Source organism: Palaemon carinicauda, chromosome 31 (genome assembly GCF_036898095.1).
Source record: "Palaemon carinicauda isolate YSFRI2023 chromosome 31, ASM3689809v2, whole genome shotgun sequence".
NCBI classification, from domain to species: domain Eukaryota; kingdom Metazoa; phylum Arthropoda; class Malacostraca; order Decapoda; family Palaemonidae; genus Palaemon; species Palaemon carinicauda.
Genome location: NC_090755.1, coordinates 65,638,251 through 65,650,750, shown reverse-complemented (window position 1 = coordinate 65,650,750; position 12,500 = coordinate 65,638,251). Strand labels below are relative to the sequence as shown.

At 35.1% G+C, this 12,500-nt stretch overlaps 1 protein-coding gene across 1 annotated transcript in view; it reads right to left on the bottom strand.

Annotated features, from left to right (window-relative positions):
• The window catches only part of LOC137624491 (GTP-binding protein Di-Ras2), a 611,765-nt gene extending 603,895 nt beyond the window's left edge, over positions 1–7,870 (bottom strand). Inside the window, exon 1 of the mRNA XM_068355286.1 lies at positions 6,862–7,870. The gene's annotated coding sequence lies outside the window, so the exon portion shown is untranslated. The remainder of the gene's footprint in view (positions 1–6,861) is intronic.
• Positions 7,871–12,500: the final 4,630 nt, after the last annotated feature.

Below are 12,500 nucleotides of genomic sequence, written 5' to 3'. Positions count from 1 at the left end.
CGCAAACAAACGATTTTCCGAACAAGTGGGATATCAAAGGATATAAAAGGAACGACAATGAAGCAACTAAAGGCTTTCTCTCTCGAGAGTAATTAGCAATCAACGAAAATAATCGAGGAGAAGAGAGAGACCGCACAATAGACGGGGAGCGAACTCAATTTATTCCCCCCCCCCCGCACCTTCCCTCCACCCGATTCCAAAGATAAAAACTTAAATTAGGTTACCAACAAAAAGTTGCATCACCATAGCAACCAACATCATCAGGACAACATCGTATTTACAATTAAATAATATTTATTAATACGCAATGGTAATTTGTTTACACAGACAAATCTGCATCAGAGGTAGTTTTCCTAGAATTATTATTATTATTAATATTATTATCATTATTATTATTACTATTATTACTACTACTACTACTAGCTAAGCTATAACCCTAGTCGGAAAAGCAGGATGCTATAAGCCCAAGGGTTCCAACAAGGGAAAATAGCCCAGTGAGGAAATAAATGAAATATGAGAAGTAATGAACAAAGACTATAATAGATATTACGATCAGTAACAACGTTAAAATAGATATGACCTAGATAAACTGTGAAGACAGACTTATATCAGCCTATTCAATATAAAGACATGCACTGCAATTTTTCATATTCAAACTATGAAACAAATTTACAAACCCAAATGTAAAAGTATATATATCTCCTCATCAGCACGTTCAATTGGTTAATTCATAACCTCAATTTTAACCCATTTCTAGATTTGTATTTCAACCAACCACTTCTAATAACTTTCAGATTTATCTTTAAATCATACAATTTACTGTCAATTGGAAGTAAATTAATTGAAGATATATTGATTACGACTCTGTGAAGCTGTAGAAGTATTTGGCACAGTTTTAGTCACCACTTCCTAGGATGAATGAGGTCGTGACCTATGTTTATTATTTCCTTGAAGTCACGTTTTCAGAAGTCCTCCCATTTACACACAAGACGTTTAAAGGGACAGTGACAATGACCCAGATTTATAAATGACCATATAGATAGTTAATTATTTAGTTAGTTATTGAAAATAATTATTAAATTTTTATACAGATGCAAATAAACATTTCATTTTCTATATCTTACATTCGTTAAATCAAATGGGGGGTAAAGATCCTAAATTAACTAATGATTGTCCATTATGATCTTTAACTTTTCATTGGCTCTAATGAACTCTAAACGTAGACTTAACCTAAGATCTGATCTACCCTCAAGCCCTCTATCCATCCAAGCTAGGACCAGGGAGAGCCAGATAATTACTTCAGCAAGTAGATCTGTAGGCTCCCCTAAACACGACTCATCACACCCCCAACCCCCATATCCTTAGCTCATAAGGATGGTAAGGTTGCATACACAAGAATCTATCGTGCTTGAGCGGAACTCGAACCTCAGTCCAGCAGATCACCAGGCAGGGACGTTTCAAATCTTAGAAGTTGATGAATTTGTGGTATTTTTATTTCCTGGTGACCTGGCTAGTCGACTCACATTGTATGAAAGTTACGTTTCTCTTCAAATTAGGATATAAATGTATTCAACAATCTCCCGTGATTGGACAGTTATGGTATAAAACAAACAGCCTTGCAATTTGTTGTAGTTTCCATTGAGATTCCTTGAGTTTTATTTCCAATTTCTTGCAATTTCCTGAGGTTTTTTGTTGTTTATTGCGATTTATTGCAGCTTTCTTTGAAGTTTCTTGTAGTTTCCTATAACATTTCTTGTAGTTTTTATTGCAATTTCTTGCTGCTTTCTCTGAGATATTTGTTTCTTGCATTTTTTTACAGATTTCTTTGAAATTTCTTCAAGTTCCCTTTGAGGTTAGTGATAATTTTGTTAGCGATTTCTAAGATCTATTTGATAAGTGCTACAGTTTCCTTTGAGATTTCCTATAGATTTGTTTGCCATTTCTTAGTTGTTTTGATATTTTTTTACTTGCAGTTTCCTACGAAACTTCTTGCGGTTATTTTTGTTATTTTTGAGCCGTTTTGCAGTTTTATTCACATTTTTTTTTTTTTTTTTTTTTTTTTTTGCGATTTGTTGATGTGTTCGTTTTTATTACGTGCATTTACTCAACGATTTATTGTAGTTTTTTTAGTAACCTCTTGAAAATTACTAGTAATTCCTCGCAGTTTACAGGTAATTTCTTAACCTATTCATAGCAGTTCTCCTTACAGAACTGTTACGGATGAACTGCGGCGTTCTGTTTAAGAATTGTTGGAACTTCTACTACGGCGACATATTTGATTCTTTTTTTCCGAGGTTTCAAATTACACGTTAGGAATTCTCGAGATTTCAGCCAAAGCCGCTAGATGTCAGTTAAAACCACGGAAACTTTATGGCTTCCTAAAACCATGAATTGTTTCACCCCTATCTGTTACAGGACTCGCCAGACCAAGGCAGTGTTATGCAAGGTACACTTTCTTCCATGCAAAGAACATTTCATTTCAATTTGTAGATATTCTATGCATTTTATTTTTTATACCAAGCTGGTGTAGGATACTCTTTGGTATTTTCCAGTTTTTTTTTTTTTTTTTTTTTTTTGTATAATCATTAACTTATTTTGCTACTTATCTAGTATTCAATTTCAAATTGTTTGAATACATGACACAATTTCCCGGAGACTATAGATTTATATCTATAGAGGTCACTCTTTGTTTCATATGCAATTAGGCCATAACTGTAAACACTATCTCATCATTATTATTACAAGCTAAGCTATAACCCTAGATGGAAAAGCAAGATACTATAAGCCCAGGGGGTCCAACACCGAATAATATCCCAGCGAAGAAATAAAAACAAGGAAATAAACAAACTGCAAGTGATACACAATCAAAATGAAATATTTCAAGAAAAGCAACAACACTAAATTAGATCCTTCACATAAATTTATAAAAAGGGAAGAGAAATAAGATAGGGCAGCCTGCCCCAGTGTACTCTTAAGCAAGAGAACTATAATCAAAGACACTTGAAGGCCGTGGTACAGAAGCTATTGCACTACCCAAGAATAGAAAACAATGGTTTGATTTTGGAGAGTCGTCCTCATAGATGAGTTGCTTACCGTAGCTAAAGGGTCTCTTCTACCCTCACCAAGAGGAAAGTAGCCACTGAAGAATTGCGTTACAATAGTTAAACACCTTGAACGAAGAAGAATTGTTTGTTAATCTGAGTGTTGTCAGGTGTATGAGGAGAGAGGAGAAGGTGAAAAGAATAGGCCGGACTATTCGGTGTATGTGTAGACAAATGAAAAATGAGCCGTAACCAGAGAGAGGTATCCAATGTAGTACTGTCTGGCCAGTTAAAGGACCCAATAACTGTCTAGCGGTAGTATCTCAATGGGTGACTGGTGCCCTGGCCAACCTGCTATCTATCTATCTATCTATTATTAATATTATTATTATCATTATTATTATTATTATTACTATGAGCTAAGCTATAACCCTAGTTAGAAAAGCAGGATGGCATAAGCTGGAGGTCTCCAACAGGGAAAAATAGCCCAGTGAGGAAAGGAAAGAAGGACATAAACAGATTAGTGTTACTGAGTGTACCCTCAGGCAAGAGACTCTAACCCAAGACAGTGGAAGACCATGGCACTACCCAGGACTAAAGAACAATGGTTTAATCTCAGTGTCCTTCTAGAAAAGTTGCTTACCATAGCTAAAGTCTCTCTTCTACCCTTACCAAATGGAAAGAGCCACTGCTAAGCATATTTTTTCTAAAGGAGGCCGATGATACTGTAAACCAAAACTAACATATCTAGCCTAAGCCTGATGGATACACTTATGAACAAATGGAATGAAGGAGCGAGAACGTCTTTCCCGAAGGAAGCAATAGATCTGCCACTGCTTGCACCAGCAAATTCTGGCTAGAGCTTTTTACTTGGCTATGCACGAGTCAGATATACCAATGGCTATAAATACATATTCTGGCTATAATCACGTTGCATACAACTACATACCCTCGTATTATATGCCCTTGTCTATAACTTCCTATTCTAACTAAAATCGCATATGCTCGAACTATAAAAGTATCATGCCATTGTCTATATCCTCTTATTCAGGCTATAATCGCATATGCAGTCTCTAGAAGCCATAAATACCTTTGGTTATATCGCCCAGACTATATATATACCAACTCACTCTGGTAAAACCCAATTCAAACTCTCTCACGTTAAGCTATACTTCCATATTTTTTTCTATAACTCCATATTTCAGCTATAATCTGGGTTTATTCCCTTGGGTATATCAGCATATTATGGTTTTGCATATACCTTTGAATATATCCGATACTAAAATGTCCACTGCCAGACCAACGTATAATAACAATACTGTCATACTTCACCTAAGATCTTTATTTGGAATTCTGTTCTTGGCCATACTGACATGTTCTAACTATACTTATGGAATACCAGAGATTTGAATCTAGCGTTCGAAGGTTGAATAAGATCTGCACCCTATTCAAGTAATCAATTTATCGTGAGATATTCGGAACATAATTAAAGTTATTTCTAAGATACATCCTTATAAAAAAAAATATTATGAACAGCTGTTTTTTCCATTTTGTTTCAAACGTTCTTTACAAATAAGAGGTATTCTAGGCTTACTACGTTATAAAAAAAATTCATAATAATAATAATAATAATAATAATAATAATAATAAAGTTTTAAACAAACAAGCTATAATATTATAGACTATGCAAGCAATTAAACATTACATTGAAACACGTTTCTATGAAAATGAAGAAAAATAAATAATGATAAAGACAAATGGGACCTGGAAATCGGAAATGTCGCAAAAGAGCAAAATCATAACAAATATGAAGAAATTGAGCTTCTCATTTCATCATAAAAAACACTATACGAACCAATGCTAACTTCATTTCAAAATGTAAACACAACACGCACATAGCTTATATATGCACACAAACATATATACACACACACACACACACATATATATATATATATATATATATATATATATATATATTGTATATGTATATGTGTGTATATATAAACATATATATATATATACAATATATATATATATATATATATTATATATATGTGTGTGTGTATATACATATATATACGTATATATACTGTGTATATATATATATATATATATATATATATATATATATATATATATATATATACTGTCTATTTATATATATATATATATATGTGTGTGTATATATATAAATATATATATATATATATGTCTATATATATATATATATATATATATATATATATATCAACCGTTTGAAATTAGAATAAACCAATAGGATCACGTGGCTAAATGGTAAAGCACCAACCTCACGTTTGCTAGGAAGTGACCCAATCCCAAGCAGCCATCCACTAGTCAACCTAACTATTAATGAATACCAGCATATGTTGTACCATTCTCGAGGTATTCCTTTCAAATGATGCAATGTAAGCGTAGGAAGATATAAATACACACACACATATATATATGTGTGTGCGTGTGTATGTATATATATATATATATATATATATATATATATATATATATATATATATATGTAGATATGTATATGTATGTATGTATGTATGTATATATATATATATATACCTATACATAGATATATATGTAGATATGTATATGTATGTGTATATATATACATATAGATATATATGTGTATATATATATACATCTATATATATGTACATATATGTATACATATGTATATGTATATATAATATATATATATATACATACATACATATACATATCTACATATATATATATATATATATATATATATATATATATATATATATATATATATATATAAATTCCATCCAGGAGCAAAATCTCCAGATATAAGTATACAGTACTATGACCAGGTCCTTTACCTTTATAAATAATCCCTTACTGTCTTTATCATATAGATATGACATATACAAGTTGACTCGAATTATCATTATTATTGTCAATCATGATAATCATTGTTTACGTAAAGACTTTAATCATATAAATAACTTTTCACTCAAACCGACTCAAATAAATGGAAAGCTGACTACAAGTAGTAATAAGTTACAATAAGATCCTCGAAGGATGCATATTTCTATTCATATGTAGAATGATTGAAATCTAAGAGAATATTACTGTCATAATAAGAGATTACATAAATATAAAATGTATAAATGTTTATGCAACTCAAATAAATCCACAATTTCAATGACGTAGGAATAGAAGTCATGATTTTTATTAAGTTAAATGTGAAATAAAAATGTTTAAACACATGCGTGCGAATATTTTATTGGTAGGAAATATTAAATGCAATAATAATAATGTGATATTTTTTATCTGGATTCTTTATAGATGCGTGTTTTTAATAACGAAAAGGAGGAAAATAAATTTATACAACGTAAATAACTTTTATTACTTGGTTCAGGGTTTATGAACGCAAAAATAAATATTAAAAATATATACATTTTCTAAGGAAAATAAGGGAAATGGAGTAATTAAAAAATAGGGGGAAAATATGAGGATAGATGCTGTAAAATGCGAATACGTAAATAGAAAAAATATATAAATCTTTTCTATTATTCATTCTGATTCAGAATAATCAAGAAACTAATAGAACAAGAAATACTAGAAGGACAAAGAAAACAACTGGCTAAAAGGTATAAAGACAAATAAAAAAAGGAAAAAAATAAAAATGTACAACTATCACCGTCAGCGAAGTTAGACTGAAAACATCGCTGGTCATAAAAATAGAATCATTGCCAGTTCTACTGACTACATCTTAAAGAAGGCAAGTTTTAAAAGATGCTAAAAAAGAGAGGGGGGCCCTTACCTGTCAGCTTTTGAAGGGCTTAAGGATCCAGAGGAAACTCCTTTAGATACTGGAGATGTCTGAAGTGAGAGAGAGGAAGAGAGAGGGAGGGAGAAAGAGGAGGAGCAGAAGAATAATTCCCAACTTGAGAAATAAAAATCAAAATGTTATGGAGAGCCGAGATGTCGAGTTATTCCTTGAAGGAGGGACAGTAGTGGGAGGGGTAGGCGAAGAAGAATCTCAAGGAGATGTCTTTGTATATTTCTGGTTTCTAGCACTTGTCCTCTCTTCTGTGTTAATTTTTTTTTTGTTTATTTCTCTCTCGCTCTCGCTCTCTCTTTCTCTCGTGCTTTCTCTACGGCCGTAACACACACTTCACTGGCACATCTTATCAGTGGGGAACAATAGGGTTGGGATACTAGACAGTGCACACACAATGGGACTGGAGGCACACAACACACCGACCAACAGGCTATCCATGACAATGAAGAAATAAAAAGGGGAGGAGAGACGCAATCTCGTTATCCTTCCGGTGTCTTCTATTCAAAGCGAAGACTCGTCAGAAAGAAATCCAGATAATTTGTCTTCTTTTTTGGGGGGAAGGAAAAAAAAGGGGGAAGGTTTAATCCGCAAATGTCAGCGCTGGATTGGAAGGAGGATGTTACAGACGGCAGATCTTGCAAGCGGGTTCGGAGGAGAATTCAAATAATTCGTTCCAGGAGGAAATAAACCGCTAAAGAATTTTTCAAGATTGAAGAGACAGAGAAGAGGAGACCACACACCCCAAACAAATACCGTACGAGAGCACACTCCCAACCTCTCGCCACAGCTACGGCACCCCAACACATACAAATGGGTTGACAGACAACGCTAGACGATAGCTTATCGTTTCCCTACAGTCGTTCTCCACCACATTCAGCCCAATGGCTGGGTGCTCATAAGTGCTCTCCACCCTGATCCACTCATTACTCAGCGTCCCCAGCAGAGGATCAAAAGAACCTTTTCGATACAGTCGATAAACCATGAAAGCTTTTCGCTAAAGAAAGGGACTTGAGCAGACTTTCACTGAGCGCTATCGACTGTCCGCTGGTGACGTCATGGTTGCCGTGGAAACCTCGCTTGTTCTATTGATCTCGACTCCGTCACCGTTACTCGCTGGTTTCTGTCTACGGCCGTGACGTCTCACTAAAGTTGATGTCGACTGAATCCCGTGTGACTTCGGAGTCAAAACACAAGTTTCGAAGAGACGCCAAATAAAGGCGGCGATGCACGCCAACGCCGAACAAAACGCGGGAAATGACCAGCTCCAGCATACACGCGAAGCCAGCGTTGACGGGTTCGGACGCACGAGTCATTCAGACTGTAGTGATGGCGTGTTTCCCACCCCCCTACCCCCCCCCCCAAAAAAAAAAAACACATCACGATTTTCAAAGCCCACCCACACCACCCCACCCATATTGCAATCAAACAACCACCAAACAATGACATAAATAATATCTGTCGATTCTATTCTGGGAAATCAATGAGGAACCGCTAAATAAAGAAAGGAATTTAGTAGACCTGCGTTATGGAAAAAATGGAGCCTAATGAAAACAAGAGGGAGAGATTCATTCATTCATCGGGTCTAAAGCCCGACACCGCATACCAAGACCGACGGAATCCAGCGGAGGTTGTGGTAGTGGTGGTGGTGGTGGTGGAAAGGCCTATCCTACCCCCAGGTCACCCCTAAAGTCTCTCTCTCTCTCTCTCTCTCTCTCTCTCTCTCTCTGTGTGTGTGTGTGTGTGTGTGTGTGTGTGTGTTAATGATTTTAGTTTATCTGTGTGCGTTGACGATTTTAGTTTATTTCTCCATTATTAAAGTACTTATTTTACAGTAAAAAAATAAATAAAATATATATATATATATATATATATATATATATATATATATATATATATTGAGAGAGAGAGAGAGAGAGAGAGAGAGAGAGAGAGAGAGAGAGAGAGAGAGAGAGAGAGAGAGACGGTAAACTCGAAAGGAGAAGGAAGCGAGAAAATGTAGCTGTTCATGTAATCAAGATAAGTGGGCTGGAGACGGAGGAAGTGAGATGACCACATACGGAGTAAGTGGACAGATTGGGTTCAGAAAAAAAAAAAAGAGAGACAGGACAAGGAAATTATAAGAGAGTAGGAAGATGGAATGAAAAATACCATAACATATAAAAAGGTATATAGGAACTACGTGGAAGTATATGCAATGAAAGATTAATTCATACTAATACACTGGTCTAGGAGCTTATGATACAAGAGGAGAGGTGCTGTCAGATTTCCTGGTCGCTGATTGGTTAGAATTATCTTGTCCAACCAATCAGCGATCAGGAAACTTTTCCGAGCTAAAAGGGCACCACTGCGAGTCGGTGCAAATATGACTCGCTAAAAGAAATGGACTATAGGTCGATGGAGTGAGTATTTTGTATATTTGTTGAAAGCGAAAGATACGAGAGGCAGAGCAGAGCGATAAAAAGACTTAAAATAACATTAATGATAATAATAATAATAATAATAATAATAATAATAATAATAATAATAATGAATGCATTTAGAAGTGACTATTGAAAGACCATTAAAATGCTGAAATAGAGAAAGAAGCCAGGAGTGGATGGGGGTTGCATGTCTGATGCTGCATGATAGTATTGATAGCGTGAGTGGCTGACCAGGGCTTATAAGGTAAGTTTGACTTTGGGAAAGGTCTCAAAGATATCAGTAGGTGAAATGATTGTTTCATCGTATAAAGATTATGAAGATAACGACGAAAAAAGAATTTATGGGCATCTCCCCTATATGATAAAGAGCAAGGGTCTGGTTATACATATAAATATACATACATATTTCTTTCCTGTCCTGATCATGGGGACAGGGAGAAGTCATACCCTGGTGAGAGGGGGGGTACCCCGAGAGGTATACTGGGAAACCACACTCGCCCACAAATTGCCGAAACAGCTGGTTGTATTTAGGAATGGGTGAGGGAGTGGGGAGGGTTGAATCTGTGTATGCGTGTATCTATCTAAATATTTAGAAGTCATTTTTTGACGGATTGGTTACACTAGTACCATTATATTTAGCATACCATGGAACGTATATGGTAGGATTTTGATTGAGGAAGTAAAGCAGGAGACAAAGGGACTGACTAATTGGGGAAAGAGTAGCATGGGTTTAGAGCATACACAAGAGTAGAAGAGACTCATTAGCTATGGTAAGCAGCTCTTCTAGAAGGACATTCCAGAATCAAACCATCGTTCTCTATTCTTGGGGAATGCCATAGTCTCTGTACCGTGGTCTTCCACTGTCTTGGGTTAGAGTTCTCTTGCTTAAGGGTACACTCGGGCACAATATTCTATCTTATTTCTCTTCCTCTTGTTTTGTTCAAGTTTTTATAGCTTATTTAGGAAATATCTATTTCAATGATACTGTTCTAAGATATTTTGTTTTTCCTTATTTCCTTTCCTCATTTGGCTATTTTCCCTGTTGAAGCCCTTGGGCTTATAGCATCCTGCTTTTTCAACTAGGGTTGTAGCTTAGCAAGTATCATATATCATATACAGGAAAAGTGTTGACTATTTTTTGGGGTGAAGAATTGGCCTCAGACAAAGGTTTGTTCTTTTTCCAAGGCTGTTGACCTTCTTTATGGAGGGAGTGATGGGAGAGGTCAGTGAACGGACTGCGGATGTGGGTACAAAGTTTTGGGATAAGAACATTATATTGTGAATGGGATGTGGAATCTTTTTTTTTATGTTTACAGATGATATTGTTGGTTTTGAGTGCAAATAGACACTAAAAGAAGCTGTTTTGGATATTTTGAAAGTGTCTCCCAAATGAGGAAATTTAAGAGTAATTGTGATCAAGGGTAAGGGGGCGGGGGGGGGGGATGAGAAGAATAGTTATGAATGCTAGTATGCACCGTAGAAAAATGGAAGTCGTTAATTTGTTAAAGAGTCCTGGAATAAATATAATGGATGACGAAAGGGAAGAAGGGAGAATAAACAAAGGGTGTGTGCAAAAGATTGTTAAGACTTGCGTTGTCCATGTAAGCCAATGTGGGAATGTGTGAAGGAATTGTAAAACACTCTCCCTTATGTATGAAGCGTGGATGTTGAATGTTAAATAAAGAATACGAAGAATAATGATCTTGAAATGTATTTTTGCAGAGAATATGCTGTGTAATTGTGTAGGTAGGAATTAGCCAGGTGAGAGAAATGGCGATAACAAAGAATTGGTGAGAAAATGAGCAAAGTTATTCGGTCAAGTAGAGAAAAATTAACAATTGGATATTGAAATGAGAAAATCACTTTGAAGTGGTTGAGGATTTTACTACAAGAGAGTCTCGAAACGGTTGGATAGAATTCGTCAAACACTTATTGGGAAGAAAAGGCTTTGATATCCAGGGTTGTGATGGCTATTGGAAAGAAAATGCTTTGATATCCAAGGTTGTAATAGCTATTGGAAAGAAAATGCTTTGATATCCGGGGTTATGATAGCTATTGGAAAGAAAATGCTTTGATATCCAAGGTTGTAATAGCTATTGGAAAGAAAATGCTTTGATATCCGGGGTTATGATAGCTATTAGAAAGAAAATGCTTTGATATCCAGGGTTGTGATAGCTATTAGAAAGAAAATGCTTTGATATCCAGGGTTGTGATAGCTATTGGAAAGAAAATGCTTTGATATCCAAGGTTGTAATAGCTATTGGAAAGAAAATGCTTTGATATCCGGGGTTATGATAGCTATTAGAAAGAAAATGCTTTGATATCCAGGGTTGTGATAGCTATTGGAAAGAAAATGCTTTGATATCCGGGGTTATGATAGCTATTAAAAAGAAAATGCTTTGATATCCAAGGTTGTGATAGCTATTGGAAAGAAAATGCTTTGATATCCGGGGTTATGATAGCTATTAGAAAGAAAATGCTTTGATATCCAGGGTTGTGATAGCTAATGGAAAGAAAATGCTTTGATATCCAAGGTTGTGATAGCTATTGGAAAGAAAATGCTTTGATATCCAAGGTTGTGATAGCTATTGGACAGAAAATGCTTTGATATCCAAGGTTGTGATAGCTATTGGAAAGAAAATGTTTTGATATCCAAGGTTGTGATAGCTATTGGAAAGAAAATGCTTTGATATCCAATGTTGTGATAGCTATTGGAAAGAAAATGTTTTGATATCCAAGGTTGTGATAGCTATTGGAAAGAAAATGTTTTGATATCCAAGGTTGTGATAGCTATTGGAAAGAAAATGCTTTGATATCCAAGGTTGTGATAGCTATTGGAAAGAAAATGTTTTGATATCCAAGGTTGTGATAGCTATTGGAAAGAAAATGCTTTGATATCCAAGGTTGTGATAGCTATTGGAAAGAAAATGCTTTGATATCCAGGGTTGTGATAGCTATTGGAAAGAAAATGCTTCGATATCCAATGTTGTGATAGCTATTGGAAAGAAAAAGCTTTGATATCCAGGGTTTTGATAGCTATTGGAAAGAAAATGCTTTGATATCCAGGGTTGTGATAGCTATTGGAAAGAAAATGTTTTGATATCCAAGGTTGTGATAGCTATTGGAAAGAAAATGCTTTGATATCCAAGGTTGTGATAGCTATTGGAAAGAAAAAGCTTTGATATCCAGGGTTTTGAT